The sequence below is a fragment of the Mandrillus leucophaeus genome, unplaced genomic scaffold (assembly GCF_000951045.1).
Source record: "Mandrillus leucophaeus isolate KB7577 unplaced genomic scaffold, Mleu.le_1.0 Scaffold18, whole genome shotgun sequence".
NCBI lineage: Eukaryota > Metazoa > Chordata > Mammalia > Primates > Cercopithecidae > Mandrillus > Mandrillus leucophaeus.
This window is the reverse complement of record NW_012101809.1, coordinates 5,363,667-5,383,844: the sequence shown is the minus strand read 5'-3', so window position 1 is coordinate 5,383,844 and position 20,178 is coordinate 5,363,667. Positions and strand designations below refer to the sequence as shown.

The 20,178-nt window shown below is 51.1% G+C and overlaps 1 protein-coding gene across 1 annotated transcript in view; it reads left to right on the top strand.

Annotated features, from left to right (window-relative positions):
* SH3PXD2A (SH3 and PX domains 2A) overlaps window positions 1-20,178 on the top strand; it is a 275,849-nt gene that overhangs the window by 67,166 nt on the left and 188,505 nt on the right. The window lies entirely within an intron of this gene.

The window sequence follows — 20,178 nt, the reverse complement described above, 5'->3', positions numbered from 1 at the left end:
CCATGGAGTTGTTGTGGGATGTGAAGATGAGCCTCAGGAAAGCCTTGCCGTCATGCCTGGAGCAGCTGTGAAGCATTATTATTATGAGATTGTTGGTGTTGCCTCTGGTACCCCTGGAGAGGGGAAGGGGCTCCACAATCCTCCCTGTGAACACAATGCGTGCCCAGCCTGGATTAGGGGAACATTCTTCCCAGCCACAAAAGGGTCTTGGGTACCTCCAAGCTGCAGTAAATCAATGCTTGGGGCTGGCGAGGAGACAGACCCCAAAGCCACCAGGGTTTGGCACTATCTGCTAATTACGGAGCGTTGATCTGGTGCTCAGTAAACGAAGTGGCCAGTTCACCCACCCTGGCAGTCTTGTGCTCAGTGCTGGATGGGGGGCTCAGGAAGAGCCCAGGAATGTGGTCCATTTAGATATACCTTGTTCAAAAAGGTTTTTTGTTTTTTTGTTTTTTTGCCAAACAGGAAGCATGAGGCTGGTGTTTGGGCTGGAGCTGAGATGCTGGCAGAGGGTCTTTGGGTGGATGACAAGCCGGCCATTCTTCCTGCTGAGACAGTCCCGACTGCACCTCCCGAGGGCAGCCCTGGTGGAGGCCAGCCTGCCTTGCTCCCCAGGGAGACAGGCTTGTTTTGTTCTGGGTTTTCCAGGGCTTCACTGCTCATCGTGGAACCTTTGAGGAGGAATCCTCAGTGGGAGGGTGGAGGGAAACCCCTCTGTGTGTGCCTGCCCCCAATCCATCCAGCAGTGCAACAGGGTGGGGACCAAGACAGAAGAGACTGGGCCAGGCAATCTGGCAGAGTGCCAAAGTTTTAAGAAAAATGTGTAGGAGGACTCCAAAATGGGGACTCTATCCATTACTTTATATATATTTTTGGTGCATATTGAGAAAAGTTAGCTGCTGCCTGAATCTGGCAGTTGGGACAGTTTGGAACACCTGGGTTTCTTGGCTGTGTAGTCAAGAACCAGGGTGCAGGCTGGAGCCATGGGCCTGTGCCCTGGCTGGGTGTCAGAATCACCTGTGATCTGGGTTCACCTGCGAGCCAGATTAAAAATGCATCCAGATTCCTGCTGCCCACCAGCCTCCTGAATCTGACTGTCTAGGGCTGGGTCCCTGTGTCTGGAGTTCAGACCAACTTGATAAGTGAATCCGATGCAAAGCCAGACTGAGAACTGTGGAGTGTTGGGGTAAGGAGACACTGGGGCCTGAGGAGCTCCCTGTCACAGCTGCTGGTGGTGCCTGCAGGCGACCTCAGTCCCAGCGGCCAAGGGCTTCTCTCACCTCTGCACTTTCTCCTCAGCTCAGGAAGGGCAAGAAGGAAGGAAAGAGCCTAGGGACAAACCTGACTTGCTCCTCTTCAGGCAGGGGAGGCTGGGGAGCAGTGGTGGCCCCTCAGACTGGGGAGACTCTCTGCAGGAACCAGTGTTGGTGCTTGCTTTGTGTCAGGCCCTGTCCCACATCCTTTCCATGATCACCCCTGAACTGCTTACAGCCCACCCTGGGATGTAGGCACCACCACTCTCCCCCATTTTTAAAAATTTATTTTTATATATATATATAATTTTATATATAAAAATATAGATATATAAAAAGAGGTCTCAGTCTGTCACAAGGCTGGAGTGCAGTGGTACAATCAATCATAGCTCATTGCAGCCTCACTCCTGGGCTCAAGCAATCCTCCCAGCTTAGCTTCCTGAGTAGCTGAGACTGCAAGTGTGCAGGCCAGCCTGCCTTGCTCCCCAGGGAGACAGGCTTGTTTTGTTCTGGGTTTCCCGAGCACCGTGCTGGGCTAATTTTTAAATTTTTTGTGGAGATGGGGGTTTTCGCTATGTTGCCTGGACTGGTCTCAAACTCCTGGCCTTAAGTGATCCTCCTCCCTTAGCCTTCTTAGTAACTGGGATTACAGGTGCAAGCCACCACCCCCCAACATTCCCCCTTTTTTAAAAAAGGAGGTGAGGGTACTCAGGTCACATAGGATGTCAAGGTCTCACCATAGGTAGGTGGAGGAGCCAGGATTCAGACTGGGCAGTCTGGTGCTGGAATCCATGCGCTAAGCCGTTCCTCTCTGCTGCCACTTTGATGTGCTGCAGAGCCAGCCTGGGAGGCCCCACACCTCGAAGAGGAGAGGAGTCCTTTCCCTTCCTTGCCAAGAAGGCTTCAGCCTTCTTCACCTACAGAGCAGGAGGGGCAGGTGGGGGCTGGGCATAGAAAGAAATGGTCAGTTTCTGTATGTTCGTTTCCTTTCTCTGCTCAGGAGTCTTGGATTCTTCCTGGAGTGTTCTCTCTCTGTCTCTCTTTCCTCAGTTTCTCTATTTCTCTCTGTGTGTCCGTCTGAGGTCTCTGAGTCCATCTCTGACTGTGACTCTGTTTGTTCCTGTGACCTTTTCCTGCACCTCCATCTATGCTCTCATGTCAGCCTCCCCGGAGGCTTTTTCTCTCTCCCTGATTCTGTCTTTTCCAGTCTCGTCTGCATGTCTCATCCCAGGATGCGGCTGCATCCCAAGCCGGAGTCTGGGAGAAGGGCAGGTGGAAGCCTGCTCTGGTCTGCATGGGAGTCTCCAGCTGGGATTAGTGAAGGCAGAAGCCCTTGCAGGGGAGGGAAGCTGCTTGACCTTTCAGGAGACTGTGGGGAAGGGGAGGCAGCTGTCCTGAGAGTGGCTCGTGCCTTTTGGAATCAGGCGGCAGTCTTGGCACCTGATGGGGAGGCTGCCCTGCCTCCTGCGGGCAGCCATGATGGCCAGCCGTTGTTCTGTCCCCCTCCCAGCAGAGCGGTGACTGCTTCCTCCCTTCCCTGGGCCATGTTGTGCCGGAGGGCCCTACGAGTACAAGGGGCTGGCAGTGGCCTCAGCCCTCACTCAGGCTACCCCCGGAGAGCGGAGTTTGGAGTCTCTGTGGGTGGGGTTAGGGGCACGGAGGGCAGGAGTCTTGGGCCAGCTCTTCCCCTTCTCTGGACAGAGGATCCCCCGGGTCTCATCTGTCTGTTCCATAGCCTAATCCCTGCCCACTCCTGTGCTAACTGTTCCTCTAAGGCCACACCTGCCCCATTGCTGTTCCTGCTAGAAATAGCTGAGCAGTGGGCAGGTGCCCAGGAAAGGGAGTGGCTCTTGTAGGGTCAGACTGGCCCCCAAGCTGTCAGCGATCCAGGTCAGGTAGGCGTCAGGAACAGGCTTGGGGCAGGGCTTTGCTTGCCCTTGAATATCTTCTCTCAGCGAACAACCATTTTCTCTGGTCCAAGCCTTTGCCATCAACTGGAAGGAAGGGTTGGGAGTGAGCACCTCAACACATTTGTTGAGCATCTGCTAAGAGTAAGTCATGGTGTCCAGAGTGGGGCTGAGGGGCTGGAGACAGATGCAACCCAAGCTGACCTGCAGACTGGTTACCCATCTAAGCAGACACACCTAGTGGGCTGCGGCTCCCAGTGTCTCTGTGCGCTCCCAGGTGTCTCTGCGCGTAAGCCACACGTGTGCCTCCACCTCAGTATGTTCCAAACCCAGCTGCCATCTGGACCCCTCCCCACATCCTCCCCACTCCCTTCTTCTCCTTTTCCCCCTTCTCCCCTTCCTTCCTCATTCTTACTCCTCCTCCTCCTCCCCCACCTCCTCCCCTTTCTCTTCCTCTTCCTCCTCCTCCACCCCAGCAGACCCATCCTCCTGCCTCCTCACTGCAGCCCCCGAGGTTTTACTGGGACTGCCCTGCCCTCCAGCCAGCCGCTGCCAGTGCTTCTCTGTGCTGCAGCTTCTCTCCAGTGTTTATTTGTAATTATGAGTGTTTTCAATCCTATAGAAAATAATATCACAGGCATGAGAGGACATACTGCCCAGATTTAACACATGTGAATATTTTGCCACATTTGCTTCAGATACGTCTTTTTTAAATAAATAAAATGGTGCAGATAGAAGAGGTGTCTGGTCAATACTACATTCCCTTCCTCCTGCCTCGGGTCTGCGTGTAGGAGTGGAACTGGAGGTGGGTCTAGGAGAAGGGCTGGGGTTCAGGTAGGCTGGGAAGGCGCTCCAGGCACGGGCATCCATGTGGGCAAGGTGTGGGACAGGACCACCTTGGGCATGCACAGAGGCTAGGGTGACCCCTGCTTCTGCGACCTCTTGGGGTCTGGAGTCCAGGGAGGGCAGGGCCTGGAAAAGGGCAGGCCTGCACACAGGTGCCCCAGCAACCCCTGAGTAGCCAGCACCTTCTCTCCCTGCACTTCCTCCTCCTCCTGCATCTCATTCCAGGTGGGCAGCTCTCCCTGTTTGAAAGGAGCCCATCACCTGGGTCAGCAGCTGGGCTGCCACCTGGAGAAGCAGCCTGCAGCTGGGCACCAGGGTGGGCTTGGAAGACACCAAGCTTTGCGGGGGGACTTTTCCTGTTGCATTTCCCAGGTTCCTGGCAGGAGGCAGATTTTCCCCCAAGGAGAGCCTCATCAGAAGGTCTGGCAGCAGAGCCTGGGAAGCACAGGCTGCCCCGGCAGCTCGCCTCGCTGCGGGGCTGCTTTACAAGGCTTCCCTGGCAACACTGCCGAAGGTTTATTTTTAGCTGTAGGGATTCCTCTCTTTTTCCTTCTGGGCTCCACCTTGTTCTCCCCTTTCCCCACTGTGAAGAAACACTGGGAAGTCCTTGGCTTAAGGAGATTCCAAAAAGAAGTTACAGGAGACGTCTATGGGCAAAATAAATGCCTGACCTGAGTGACCAGGGAGGAAGCCATCCACGCAGCAGATGCCAGCTTTGACACCTTCAAACCTGTACGGGGCACACTTGTGCCTGGGTCAGCTGCTATGTGCATCTAAGGTGCCAAAAGGGATTCAAACCCAGTTGGGACCACCCCATACCTGGCCAGTCATGTCCCATGTCCAGCCCAACAGCAAGTCAGCTCGTACTCAGCTCATCTTCTCAGACTTCCCTCCAGAGACAGCCCGCATCTGCCCTCTTCCTCTCCGTTGACTGCCCCAACCCTGGTCCAGCCCCGCATCAACCTCTTACCTGGGCAGCTGAGACAGCCTCCTCAGGGGTCTCCACATTCTCACTGTCACCTCCTCCGTAATCCAGTCTTCCCATGAATCAGAGCCCTCCTAAAACATAAACCCTATCCTAGCAGACCATGGCCTTGAACCTTTCTGAAGACTCCCTTTCTTTCTGGAATGAACTCCAAACTCCTTGCCCTGCCCCCAGGCCCTGGGTGATGGCCCTGCCTGCCCTTCCAGACCCGTCTCTGCCACCCTCCTGTTGCTTGTTCTCAGCACCCCAGCTCACTTGCTTCACCTGCTCCTTGGGCACCAAGCGCAGTGCTGCCACCAGGCCTTTGTCCTTGCTGTTCCCTCTGCCTCTAGTGCCTTCCCTCAGGTCCCCAAGGAGCTGACTCCTGTGCACTCAGACCCAGCTCACATGGCACCTCTCACAGAATCTGAGAGCTACCCCAGCCATGCATTCATGTACTCGTGGTCACTTTGTCACATTCTACTGTCTTCAAAACACTTATTGCAACCTATTACTATTTTTTTATTTTTTATTTTTTTTTTAGAGATGGACTCTCCCTATGTTGCCCAGGCTGAACTCCTGGGCTCAAGCTATCCTCCCACCTCAGCCTCCAAAGTCTGGGATTACAGGGATGGGCCACCATGCCCAGCCCATTGTCTTCTTAACTGTCGTTTACTGTGTCATTCCCCACCTCCCTCCCCTTCTCCCCAGAATGTGAGCTTTCAGAGAGCAGGATGCTGCCTGCTGATAGCTTCTGTTTTCCCGATGCCTAGAACAGTGCCTGCCATATAGTGTGTGCTCGGGAAATCATTGTGGAATGAATAAATGAATGCATAGTGAGCTGCCGCTGGGCGTGAAGGAATGGGAGAGAGAGGCCTGCTGTCCTCCTCCTCCGCTTTAAAGGCACGTTTTATTTAGCTCCCATTCCTCCTCTTGTGCGCCCATCTTTGCCTATGGGCTAGATTTACTATTGGGATCCACTTGTCAAGGATTAGATGGAATCTTCATGGCAGAGAACAATGAGGGCTTCTCAAATTTTCATGTGCGCAGGAACTACTGAGCAATCTTGCTAAAAGACAGATTCTGATTCAGCAGGTCTGCCTGGGGTTTGAGATTTTGCTTTTCCATCAAGCTCTGAGGTGATGTCAGTGCCACAGTCTGCATTGAGTAGCACTGGCGTGGAACATTGGGAGGCTATGTTTGAAGTCCCTCTTCTCCATTCCTCTCTTATTCTTCTTTCAATCCCAGTGGGATCTTTCCCTTGTTAGGTCATAGCCCTTCGTGACGAGGTGGGGATCTGATCTGGTGAATTTGGGCTTTGTGAGGAGCCCTGTTGCAGCACTTCCCAGAGGCTGCCCAGGAATGGCATGTGCTGCCTTGGAGAGGTGGTGGTTCCCATCATTGGTTCCTCTGAGCTTGAGGGTCATGTGTCGGGCCTGTTGATGCCCCTGTGGCAAGGAGGAGGCCCCTTCCTGCAATTCAGCTTTGTGTCTCTGTGTGCTTTCTACAAGCTTGTGAAACCAGGATCTTGAGGTGTGGCTCACTCACCTGGAGTGACTTTCAGAGGCCATCTGGCAAGTCCTCCACCCTTCTCAGTCCTTCCTGGGGAAAGCATGGCATTCTAACCACTGTGCATGAGGGTTTGATAGATAGGGCTGTGGGAGAGGGGTGACGGTTTAGTTCCAGCAATAGTTGAGTCATGTAGGGAATGTGATGCCTGACTTGATTGGATCTAAGATTAGAACCCGCTGGAGGAATCTACATTTTCTATTGCCTTCCCTCTTTTAGTTTGTTTCAATAGACCTTGATTGAGCTCCTCTGTATGAGTCAGGGCAGGCTAACTGCTGTATAACAAACTCAGTGGCTCAACATAATAAAGATTTATTTTCTGCACAGGTCCCAGACCAAAACAAGTCACTAGAGGGCTCTGCTCCAGACAGTCATTCAGGAACTCAGACTCCCCCAGCTGGTGACCCCATCCTGCATGGATTTTTACATCTAGCCAGCAGGCAAAGGAAGAGAGAATATGAAGGATTGCAGGCAGATTCTGTGGGTTATGCCAAAGGGAGGGGTACATTACCCTGCTCCCGTGCCACTGGTCAGGATTTAGTTCCATGATTGTACCTCCCAGCAAGGGAGGCTGGGAAATGTATTCTAGTCATAGGTCCAGGTGTGTGTTGGATACCATGATGGACAATGGGAATATCAAGGCACAGACATGACTTTCAAGAAGCTGACAGGCTTTTGGAAGGAAACAGTTTCATAAGCAAATCATTAAATCCAGTATGGTAAGCATAGTTCTAGAAGTGTGACCGATCTGCAGGAGTGATGGGGAGGAAGGAGCGGTGGAACACAGGTTACTGGGGGAGACCTCAGGCAGGCCAGGCAGTGTGCAGGGACGGACAAGCGAGGATGGCAGGGCATGTGACTAGAGAGGTCAGTCGAGCAGAGGTCATGAATAGGCTCGTGTCCCACAGGCAGCACAGAGCCAACAAAGGGTGTGAAGCCAGAGATGAAATCTGCAGATCGGGGAGCAAGTTGCAGCAACGTTAGAGACTGGTTCGAACTTAGCACTCTTCTTGCCTGGACCTTCGAAGAGGTTTCACATGTATCTTGGTCTCTCATGCCAGGAAGTTTCTAACAGAGGAGGAAGGGGTGGCAGTGGGGAGGTGACTCTCCAAGTCACCTAGTGCAGGCAGTGCTTCTGGCCGGAGTTTGCTGGGCCTGCCTGACTTTTGAGGGTTCCACTCAGCAACACAGGGCCTCAGTGGTGGCTTCCAGTGTCTTCAAGGATGCTTTCATTGCCCTCTCCTGAGTTCTAGGATGGCCCAGCCACTGTTATTTCCTGGGAAGGCCAAAGAGGCTGGTGCTGGTTCACAGCCCCAGGGCTCCCTATTAACCAGGCAAGGCTGCAGGGAGGAGCTGAACTCTGCCTGCTTGACCCCAGCCTTCTGCAGTAGCCTACTCTTTTGCTTTTCCTTTTGACAAGACTTTGGGGGAAGAAAGTTCTGAGACCTATGGGCACCTTGACCCATTTGGAATAGAGAAAACAATGGGGAATGGAGATGCTTGGGGAAGGGAAGGAGAAAGGCTAGGATGTTAGACTGTCATTTAGAAGTGTTCCACTTGGCTTCCCTTTCCAGGAAGCCCATCAGGGTTGCACACTGGGAGCTCGTTCTGGAATCTCCTTGCCTTGAGCAGCGACCTGGGCCCAGGACCGCTGAGGGTCTGTTTTGGCTTCATCTTTGCCAAAAACTGCTCTCTTTGTCCCAGATTTCGTTCTCAATTTGATCCCATAGTGGCCAAGGCACTTGGGGTACCACAGTTCTAGGCCATTTGGAGGATGACTCAAGAACAACTGAGGCTAGGGGTGTGGTTCAGCCGGGAAAAGGTTAAAGCCGGTTGCCTTCCTTCTCCTCCCCTCTTCTTCAGGGCCTCCTCGTATTTTGGATGGTCCTTGGAGTTTGTGTGAGAGAGAAAAGTGTCAGGCAGCTTTGGAGGGAATTTCAGAAACCTGTGAGTGGTCTCTGGCAAGGCTAGGGGATGGCTAGAGATCCCCAGGAGGAAACAGGGTGACCACAGCGACGAGCCTGCCAAAAAACACCTCGAATCTGGGCAGACCTCCTTCTCTGCGGAGTGTCACCACCGGCGCCCTGGGCTGGTGCCAGGATTCCTCTGGCTGGCTGTCCCACACACAGATGTTTCTTTCACCACTCTCCATCCTCTGTACTGGCCAGATGTGTCTTCCTAGAATTCCACTTCTAGTGGAGCAGTGTTCCTCCTCTGCTTAGCAGCCTCAGGGGCCGCCTGTTGCCTGGAGGAGAAAGTCCGAGTTCTTCCTCTGTTTCAGATGACCCTCGCAGCCCTGCCCCTCACACTGCCCCATGTACCTCCTCCCTGCCCCAGCACCAGGCTCCCACAGCTCCCACACTTCCTAGGGATGAAAGGGAGGGAAGTTCACAAGCAGCCAGGGTGGCACACTAGGGTATCAGGAGGATGCTGGGGTGTAGCTCCCATCCATGGTAAGAAGCCAGCCCCTCACGGCGCCTCATGCCTGTAATCCTAGCACTTTGTGAGCTGAGGTGGGTGGATCGCTTGAAGTCAGGGGTTCGAGACCAGCCTGGCCAACATGACGAAACCCCATCTCTACTAAAATACCGCAATTAGCTGGACGTGGTGGCAGGTGCCTGTAATCCCAGCTACTCGGGAGGCTGAGGCAGAAGAATCACTTGAACCCAGGAGGTGGAGGTTGCAGTGAGCTGGGATTGTGTCACTACACTCCAGCCTAGGCGACAGAACAACTCTGTCTCAAAAACAAAAACATAGTAAGAAGCCATGCCTCAGATTCTGTGACTCCTGGGGAGACTCTATTCCTTCCTCCAGGAGCCAGGCTCACAGCTGGCCACATGCAGAATCTCTGATCTGACTGCTTTCGTTACTAGCTCCCTAGGTGCTCTGCCACCCTGGCCTTATGCTCTTCCCTCTTGGCCAAGGGGAGCTGAAGTCACCTGAGCGATCTGCGTTGGGACGAAGCTCAACAGTCTTAGGATGAGAAACGGTGTGAGATTATAGGTTAAAAACCCAGAAGGCCTTACAGCCGTTGGCAGTTAGGGTTAGATGGGCCTGACAGATGGCCCTGAGCGGCTCCCTGAAAGCAGAAAGGGCTGGAGGAGGGCATCAGAGATCAGGGAAACACCACTGGAGTCTCTTTACCTTAAAACTGGTGACCCCATCCATCTAGCACTCACAGTAAGGCAAGTACACCTGCTCACCTGTATTCTCATTTCATCCACACAGTTTCTACTCCCACTTTACAGATGAGAAAATGGGATCACAAAGAGATTAAGTGACTTGGCCAAGGTCATGTAGCTAGGAAAGAATAAGCTGGAGTTCTGACTTCAGCCCTCAGGCGTTCCACTACTAACTAGACCACTAAGAACGGTAAAACAGTGCCAAGAGAGGTGCCTCCTTCTGGGGGTTTCCTCTGCCTGGCCTGTGTTAAAGCACTCTACATATTCATTTTCCCTTTTTAACCTCAGCCACCATGGAGGGGAAAAACAGGCATGGCCCCATTTTACAGATGAGTAGACTGAGGCTCAGAGAAGTTAAATGGGAATAATGACTTCTGGCATTTGGCAGCACTTGCTTGCATCTTCTCCTTGGATCCTCACAACACCTGTGGAGACAGGCAGGTCCAGCATTTCACAGATGAGGCTGTGGTTGCCCAGAGAGGTCAAGTCACTTGCCCTGGTTGCCCAGCAACTTCTTGCAGGCTAGAACTGGAATCTTCCTCTGTTGACTCCAACCTAGTGCTCTTTCTCTCCTGCACAAAGGCCATGGGTCAGCAGGTGGGGGTGTGTGGAATGAGCCCACTGGGGTAGGTTTGGGGACAGGCATGGGTAGCCAGCCTACTTGGGCACCTTTTGGGCATCAGAGAGGCTTTCTGTGGCTTGAGGATTTCCCCTGGGATTGCATCCTCCGGCACGTCTTTGCTTAATTCACCCTGTGTACATCTCACTGCAGGTGTTGGGCTGTCCTCCCAGGCCCAGCATGTTAAATGTCACATCAGCCCCCACGCACGGAATGAGCTGCTGGGAAAGCCAGAGGCCTCCTCCCCAACCCTGGCCCACGCATGCCAGCTGGGCAACTCCCCTGGGGCCCGTAGGTGCCCAGAGCCAAGCTGGCCCAGGCCAAGACACCTCCCAGACCCGTCCGCCCCTCTCAGTCTCCCTGCTGCCTCCCTGACCTCAGGGTTGTAGTTTCCTAAGCACTTTCCCTGGCATGAGGGACACAGCCTGGTGTCATAACAAGAGTAATGGTGACAGGGATGATAAGAATAGCTGGTGTATATGGAGCACTTAGTGCCAGGCTCTGTGCTAATCACTTTACCTACATTATCTCATTTAATCCTCTCACCCACCTGACCAATCAGGTTCTGTCCCTGTCCCCAGTTCACAGATGAGAAAACTGATTTGAATGCAGAGCTGCCTAGCTATGCACCATTTATTTTTCTTCTTCACATTTTCTAAAATGTTGTGCAAGCACCACTGTGATTCAGGAAGAGACTCTTCATAGTATACGGGCAGGTATTTATCTTGTAATCGTTATGCTTCGTTTTAATGTGTGTTAATGGTATGGGTTGAAGTTTTTATGTGTTCCTCCCAAAATTCACATATTGAAGTCCTAGCCTCTGGTATGTGACCTTATTTGGTAACAGGGTCATCAAGATGTAATTAGTTGAGATCATGCGGGAGTAGGGTGGCTCCGTAATCTAACACGACTGGTGTCCCTGTTAAAGGGGGAAATTTAGACAGACACCCACACAGGGAGAACAGCATGTGGAGATGAAGGCAGAGATCAAGGTGATGCTTTTACAAACCAAGGAATGCCATAGATGACTTACATCCCTGAAGCGAGGGGACAGGCCTGGGACAGACCCTCCCTCACAGCCCTCAGAGGGAACCGACCTGCCCATACCTTCATACTGGACTTCTAGCCTCCAGGACTGTGAGACAATCAAACTCTTTAAGACACCTAGTTTGTGGTACTTTGTTACAGTGGCCCTAGCAAACTAAGTACAGTTAGAATACACACACACACACACACACGCATGAACACAATACCCTTTTTTTTTCTTTTTTTTCGAGACAGGGTCTAGCTCTGTCACCCAGGCTGGAGTGCAGTGGCATGATCATGGCTCACTGCAGCCTCAACCTCCTGGGTTCAAGTGATCCTCCCTCCCCAGTCTCCCAAGTAGCTGAGACCACAGGTGCACACCACCACATGCAGCTAATTTTTAAATCTATATATTTTGTAGAGGTGGAGTCTCACCATGTTGCCCAGGCTGGTCTGAAACTCCTGGGCTTAAGCAGTCCTCCTGCCTTGGCCTCCCAGAGTGCTGGGATTACAGGCATGAGCCACGGTGTCCAGCCTATACACTTATCATTTGAAGACAGAGAAAGGGACCATGAGCCAAATAATATGGGCGGCCTCTTGAAGCTAAAAAAGGCAAGGAAACAGATGCTCCCCTAGAGCCTGGGAATGGAAATGGCTCTGCTTTCTGCAACCCAGACACTGGAAACAGCAGCTTAGTGAGTGTGTGTTATTATCAAGCGGGCATGTGAGACTCCCACCTGCCAGTCCCCATCCCAGAGACTCCAGCCACATGCAGTGCCATCCTTGAGATGGGTTCTGAAAATGACTTCTCCATCTTGTCACACTGCTGGTGATGCTTTAGGGCGCCCTAGTTCCCCCTGAGAGTGGCACATCAGGCATCTGCCCTCATCCAGTCCTGGTGCCAGCTGTGTGGTCATCCTCAGGTCGCTGGAATAAATGATCAGGGGCCTCCACCCCGGATCCCAGCACTTTCTCTGACACACGGCAGCATTTCATGGGATCCATGAGCAAGGCAAATCACTTCCATCCCGCTGCTTCCTGTAGCAATCCTGACAGTCCCACCTCCGAGCATGAGTCCCTGCCATTCCTCCCTCTGGAAGGCCTTCCTCCCGTTTCCCAGCTCTCTATTCAAGTCCTCGCTCTGATGTCTCTTCTGAGACATCCTTTTGCTCACTGCAGCCACACTGATGGTGTCCTTTCCTAAACTCCCATCGCCTGGCTTTTCATACCACTCAGCAGGTTGACGCTCACCTAATGCTGCTAGGTAAGTCCCTTGTGCCCGTGTGGGTGTCCCAGCTCCCGTTCAGATCACGGACCATGACTGACCCTCCTGAATCCTGCTGATGTGGTAAAGGCCTGGTTGGGAAGGGACCTGAAGTAGTGAAGGCTCGCATGTTTTCCAGAAAATGATCGAGGAAGACTTCTTTGACTTGTTAAGGAACTTTGGAACCTGGAATGGGCTCCCTCTCAAAGTCGGGGTGTGTTCTGGCACCGTGCTTCCTCAGCGTGGCATGAGCTACGTCCCAGCTAAATGCATCCCAACTCCTTGCCAGGGTGGACAGGTCCTCTCTGTCTCCTCTCTCCCTCTCCCTGGCTGTTCCTTCAGGCCTATCTGGGGGGCCACTAGTATGGAAACGGCAGAAGAGTCACTTAACTTGAATATAGATCATTAGAAATGATCCAATCTGCATAACACTCCAGGCAACCAGCTGGGACACCGCAAGGGCTGCGTTTTAGGAGCAAGGACCTAAGTAAGACCCTAAAGGAAGGCCTACTGTAAACTCACCCTAATGAAACCCAAGAATAAGTCCTAACAATATCCACAGAGGAGACAAAATTTGGAGGTTGAGTCACATCAAGTTAGAGGTACTTGGAAAATCCCTAGGACTCTCCATAGATCCACCCTAAGAAAGCGGAAAACCCTGCCTACATAAGTTTAAGGTGATTAACCAGTACTTGAATTGGCTCCTAGAACAAAAATCAATGCTTTTCAGAGAAAAATAACAGAATCCAGAGTCTCTACAGCTTATTAGCCACAATGACAAGTCTAAAATGAAACATTACTAAGTGGTCAAAGAAATAAGAAAATATGACCCATAGGTATAAAAAAGTACTAGAAACTAACACAGAGATGGCCCAGATGTTGAACGACTTTAAGGCAGTTAAATAACTAAGGGAAAATATGGATTTAATGAGTAACCAGATAGCAGAGAAATGGAAACTATAAAAAATAGAGTCAAATAGAACTTTTGAAACTTAAAAGTGCGATAATTGAAATGAAAATTTCACTGGATGAGCTTACCACCAGTATGGAAATGGCAGAAGGATCACTTAACTTGAATATAGATCATTAGAAATGATCCAATCCGCATAACCGAGAAAAAAGAATGAAGAAACACACACAGATTTCCAGAAACATGTAGTACAATATGCAGTCTTCTGACTTACGTGTTTTAATAGTCCCAGAAATAGAAGAAAATTATAATGGAGTAGAAACAAAACTTTTTTTTAAAATGGCCACAAATTTTCTAAGTATTATGAAAATTACCAACTTACAGATTCAAGAAGCCCTGTGAACTCCCAAAGAGAATAAACATAAAGAAAATGGCTGGGCATGATGGTTCATGCCTGTAATCCCAGTACTTTGGGAGGCCAGGACAGGAGGACCACTTGATGCCAGGAGTTCAAGATTAGCCAGGACAACATAGTGAAATCCTGTCTCTACAGGAAAAAAAAGACAATTAGCTGAGTGGTGCACACCTGTAATCCCAGCTACTCGGGAGACAGAAGTGGGAGGATCATTTGAGCCCAGAAAGTCAAGGCTGCAGTGAGCTGGGATTGTGCCACTGTGCTTCAGCCTGGAAAACAAAAGCTTGACCCTGTCTCAAAAAAAGAAAAGAAGGCTGGGCGCAGTGGCTCACACCTGTAATCCCAGCACTTTGGGAGGCTGAGGTAGGCAGATCACTTGAGCTCAGGAATTCGAGACCAGCCTGACCAACATGGCAAAACCCCATCTCTATTAAAAATACAAAATATTAGCCGGGCATGGTGGCACACACCTGTAATCCCAGCTACTCAAGAGGCTGAGGCAGGAGAATCGCTTGAACTGGGGAGAAGGGGGTTGCAGTGAGCCGAGATTGCACCACTGCACTGCAGCCTGGGCAACAGAGCGAGACTCTGTCTCAAAAAAAATAAAAGAAAAGAAAAACCACACTTATCATTATTGTCCCTCTCTTTTTCTGTGATATTCGCTGATGTGTCCCCTGCATGTAACACAGGGACTGCTTAGTCCTCAGCTAAGTAGAATGAACAAATGAATTCTGAGGTTTCCCGCAATCTGGCATGGTCCCCACAGAGACTGGGTGGACTTGTCTCTTTCCCTCTCTTTTTTTTTTTTTTTTTTTTTTTTAGACAGTTTCACTCTTGTTGCACAGGCTGCAGTGCAATCCTGAGATCTCAGCTCACTGCAACTTCTGCCTGCTGGGTTCAAGCGATTCTCCTGCCTCAGCCTCCCGAGTAGCTGGGATTATAGGCGCCCGCCACCACGTCCAGCTAATTTTTGTATTTTCAGTAGAGATAGGGTTTCACCATGTGGTCAGGCTGGTCTTGAACCCCCGACCTCAGGTGATCCTCCCGCCTCGGCCTTCGAAAGTGCCAGGATTACAGGCCTGACCCACCGCGCCCGGCTGTCCTTGTCTCTTTTTAAGGGGAATTTCTGGGTCAGGAAAGCCGCCAGCTTTTTGTAGTAATGCACCCTTTTTTCTTGAGCTAGACAGAAAGGGCAGAAGGTGAAGGTTTGAGGATTTGGGCCTGAAAGCTTGAGTCGCTGGGAGCTCCACCCTCTGGGAGGGGCGAGGTGCCGGCCTCTTGGGTTACAGATGTGCCCCAGCTGGGCTCGTCCGTCCTCCCCTCTCCCCTCCGTGGATTGCTGCGTAGCCCTACCCTGGGAGAGCTGCTGAATCAGCTTTCCCTGGCTGGAGCCAGCGCGTGGAGCCCAGCTGTCCCCTATCTCTCACAGGATCCACCCTTTAGATAAACTGCCTGGCCTCCTCCACACACTGCGAGGTTCTGATGTGGTTGCGAGGGGCTCCCTTAGCCAAACGCCTCTCACTCCAGCCAGGACCCTTGCGATGGGCCCTGCTTTTCCTCCAGCCTGAGTTAGGCCGGTGCTGGAGAGACAGGAGAATCCACTTCCTGCCTGCAAAGGTGGTCCCGCAGAACTCTCTGCTGGGCGGGGCCTTCCTGCCTCACCGCCCCCGCGCCCAGGCTTCCTCCTTCCTCCCAGAGGGCGGGGCAGCAGGTTCAGGAGACAGCCCCGCTCAGCCCCGATTGTTTTATCTGTGGAAACCAGCCCTGCAAATTGGGTAGTGACCAGGCTTCAGAGCCCGCTTTGCAGCCTGCCTGGCCCTCTGGGAGGGGTGACATTTTCACTGTCTCTCACCGCCCGCCAGTCTGACGTACTGAGGACCAAGATGCTGAACTGCGCCCCTTTGCCAGCTACAAGCGTCACACAGAGTGAACTCTTACTTGGTTTGCTGTGGAGTCTGAGCCCAGAGATTTGCTTTCGTTGAAAGTTGACCTGTGGGCAGAAAAAGTGTCCCTGGCAGCTGGTTAGCTGTGCTTCCGTTTTCCGTGGCCAGTGGTCCATGGGGGTGGGGGATGACTGACGGGGAGAGCAGCTCCCGGGGCTCTGCTGGCTTAGCCTGGTGGTGGGATTAGGTGACAGGTGTGGCTGGGCTCAGCACCTGAGGTCCCGCCCATACCTGCTGAATCAGAACCTGCCAAGAGCTGCGGATGCATGTTGAAGGTTGTGAAGCCTGGCTCCTTGATGTGAAGGCTGCAGGGTGTGTGTGTTATTTTGACGGAGACTCGTTCTGTCGCCCAGGTTGGAGTGCAGTGGCGCCATCTTGGCTCACTGCAGCCTCCTCCCAGGTTCAAGCGATTCTCCTGCCTCAGCTGGGACTACAGATGTGCACCACCATGCCCAGCTAATTATTGTGTTTTTGTTGTTGTTGTTTTAGTAGAGATGGGGTTTCTCAGGCTGGTCTGCGAACTCCTGGCCTCAAGCAATCCTCCTGCCTTGTCCTCCTAAAGTGCTGGGGTTACAGGCATGAACTGCTGCACCTGGCCGCAAGGCTACAGTTTAACTTATTTCTAGCACCTAAGGCAGAGCCTGACGTGGAGAAGGCATACAGTAACTGTTCTTGGAGGAAAGGAATGAATGCATGAGTCCTGCCTGCCCCTGCCTACTCCCCACAGCACCACATTCCCTCTGCACTGTGAGAATCTCAGTCTCTTAGGTCTGAAAGAGATGGAGGAGTCGGGGAACATGCATGTCAGAGCTGGGGAAAAAATGTCAAGTTTTTGTAGCCTGACTCCCTCAAGCCCCAGAGAGTCATAGCAACTTGGGTGAGGTCTCACCACCTGTGGTGGAACAGCTGGTTGCGTTGTTTCGGGAGACAGGTGGTTGAGATCAGGACAAAGTGTTCCATACCTGGGTGTGTGTTGCTGGGCCCACCTCTCTCCTCAGACATCTCCGTACCTCTTCATCAGAAACCTATGGAGCCATTTCTCCGAGGCCCCAATAACATGTTAGTTATCCATTTATGAATTCTCATTCTTCTTATGGAAAAGATTTAAGGTACTTATAAATATGCATAGAATACAACAAGATAAAAAGTAAAAAGGAATACGTTGGTATTAAGGAAGTGTGCAGATGTGTGAACAAGGGTATTCACTATAGTGCTTTGTATAGTAGTGAAAAATCAGAAACAGCCTAAATATCCAACAGTAGGGGAGTGAGTAAATACACTATGGCTCATCCAGAACTGAAATTCTGTGTACCAATTGAGAATGCTGACGTGGCCCAGGCACAGTGGCTCACGCCTATAATGTCAGTGCTTTGGGAGGTCGAGGTAGGAGGATCTCTTGAAGCCAGGATCTTGAGACTAGCCTCACAGTGAGATCCCATCTTTACAAAAAAATGTTTTAAACTAGCTGGGCATTGTGGCACACACCTAGTCCTAATTACACCAGAGGCAGAAGTGGGAGGATCACTTGAGCCCAGGAGTTTGAGGCTGCAGCAAGCTATGATTGCACACTGTACGCCAGCCTGGGCAACAGAGTGAGACCTGGTCTCTTAAGAAAAAAGAACATGGATATGAAAGTATTCATTGACATGGAAAAAATGTTCATTATGTAGTGTAAAAGTATTGATGAGTTCATTTTATTTACATGGATGAAAGAATGCCTAGCAAAGATAGGTATCCCAAAATATTAATGTCAGGGAGAGAGATTATGAGTGATTTTTATTCTCTTTTTGACCACCCACTGCTAAAACTTCTAGTTTTTTTCCCTTAGCGAACATGAATTACTTATGTAATAGTGTTAGTATAGAAATGAAATTTACAAAAACAGAATATGGGTGAGGAAAATGGGAAAAGGAGAAAGTAGGAGTCCTAATCTATATAGAATTTGTTTGAAAACGTATTAATTTTTAAAATCCTTTGCTGAGTGTTAAGATGTAGGAAAGAAAAAAAATCCTGTTTTTAGTGTTATGGCCCAGTTGCTGTTTTTACACATAGCTGGCAATTATTAAATATTTGAGAGTTTGACTTAAAACATTGAGAACTCATGTGGCCAGGCGTCGTGGCTCACACCAGTAATCCCAGCACTTTGGGAGCCTGAGGCAGGCGGATCACTTGAGGCCAGGAGTTCAAGACCAGCGTGGCCAAGATAATGAAGCCCCATCTCTACTAAAAATACAAATGTTAGCCAGGCGTGGTGGCACACGCCTGTAATCTCAGCTATGAGAATCACTTGATCCCGAGAGGCGGAGGTTGCAGTGAGCTGAGATCATGCCACTGCACTCCAGCCTGGGTGACAGAGCAAGACTCTGTCTCAAAAAAAAAAAGAAAAGAAAAATTCATGAGCCAACTTTTGTTAAATATCCATCTGTATTCAGGGAAGTGAAAGTTAATCATGCTGCAGTCTTTGTCTTGTTTTGAATGGAATCACCAGTGACCTGCCCTTCCTTATGTGGGATCTAAATAACCTGGGTATATTGGGTAATGATTATGCAAGAGACAATCCTAAAATTGTGTGTTAGAGCTGGATGGGTGGACGAACGGATGGATGGATGGAAATAAATGCACACACACACACACAATCTAGCCTAGCTTTGTTCCCCCCAAGTCTCATGTTGAAATTTGATACCTAGTGTTGGAGGTGGGCCTAATGAGAGGTGTTGGGGTCGCAGGGGGGCTGATCCTTCATGAATAGTTGGTCCTGTTCTCATGGTAATGAATGAGTCCCATGAGAGCCGGTTGTTTAAAAGAGCCTGGCACCTCCCCCTTGCCCTCTGCTTCCTGTCTCGCTCTGTGATCTCTGCACATGCCCCCTCCCCTTCCATGCCGTGAGTGGAAGAAGCCTGAGGCTTCACCAGATGCCCAGTAGATTGTGAGCCAAGCTAAATAAGCTTCTTTTCTTGATAAATTACCCAGCCTTGGGTCTTTCTTTATAGCAACACTAAACAGGCAAAGACAAACCGCTTTTCACCACCTCCAACGCTAACACCTTGGTCCAAGTCACCTTCAGTAGGATCCTAACTGGTCTCCCTGCTTCCACCCTGTGGTCCATTCCCTACGCCATAGCTAAAGCTGTCTTTTCTAAGTGTGAAGCAGATCATCTGCCTCTGCACAGAACCCTCCAGGACTTCCTCTTCCATCACGATAAGCCCTGAGTCTTCACCGCAGCCTCACCAGATCCTCTGTGCTCTGGCCCATCCTGCCTCTCAGATCTCATTGCCTGTCCCTCTGCTCCTGGCTAACACCACTCCGGCCACATGGGCCTTGCCAGGCTCTTTTTGCACGTCCTGCTTCCCTGCCTGAAAGGTTCTCCCTCTCCAGTGTAGCTTGCTTCCTCGCCCCCTGCAGGTCTCTGCAGAATTGCTAGCTCGGGGTCAGGCCTTCCTTGCCACCCTATATAAAATGACAACTCCTGCTCTGTTCCGATGCTGTATCCTACTCGATTTTCCTCCGCGGCACTGATCTGATCTTCCCTGGCACATGACATATTTATTTGTTTGCTGTTTGTCTCCCTCCACTAGAGTGTAAACTCCCTGAGGGCAGGAACTTTGTCTATTTTCTTTACTGCCCTTTCCTTAGTGCCCAGTGCTGTAAAGTGAATGCTCAATATATATTTGAAGGACTGATTGGACTTCAAAGATCGTGTGACTGATCCTTCTCATTCTACCAAGGAGGGGCCTGAGGCCTAACCTTGAGAGGCTCCATTCCTTGCCTGAGGTCACACAGCTGGGCAGCAGGACTACATCATGGCTCCCCTCCTGCCTACGCCTCAGAAAGGAGATCAGCCACACACAAAGGGACCCTGGCCTCATCCATCCTGTCTTCTGTGTGTTTTTCCAGTTTACATAGAATTTTAGCCCAGAATAGCAAAGAAAAAACAGTTTTTCCTCCAGAATCATGGAAACTCTTCCAGTGGGTCTGTCCCTGGAAAAACAGCAGCGATCTCAGGGTGGGAAGGTAGGAAGTGGAGGAGTGGTCTTCCGGCAGCGGGGGCAATGGGATGGATTTGGTTTTGCAATTAAAATAACAGCTGGGTCTGTTTCCACAGCATGGTTCTGGAAGGTGGGTGGTCTGTCTAAAGTATCAGATGGGGCCGTCCCCCATCCTGGCCCAAGAGGGTTTGGAATGGCCAGTGGCTGAAGGATTCACCCCACAGACAAAGTATGAAAGAAACCAGGCCCAAAGGAGCCTCTGGAAACCCTACAGGCAGCCTGGCCTGAAAGCCT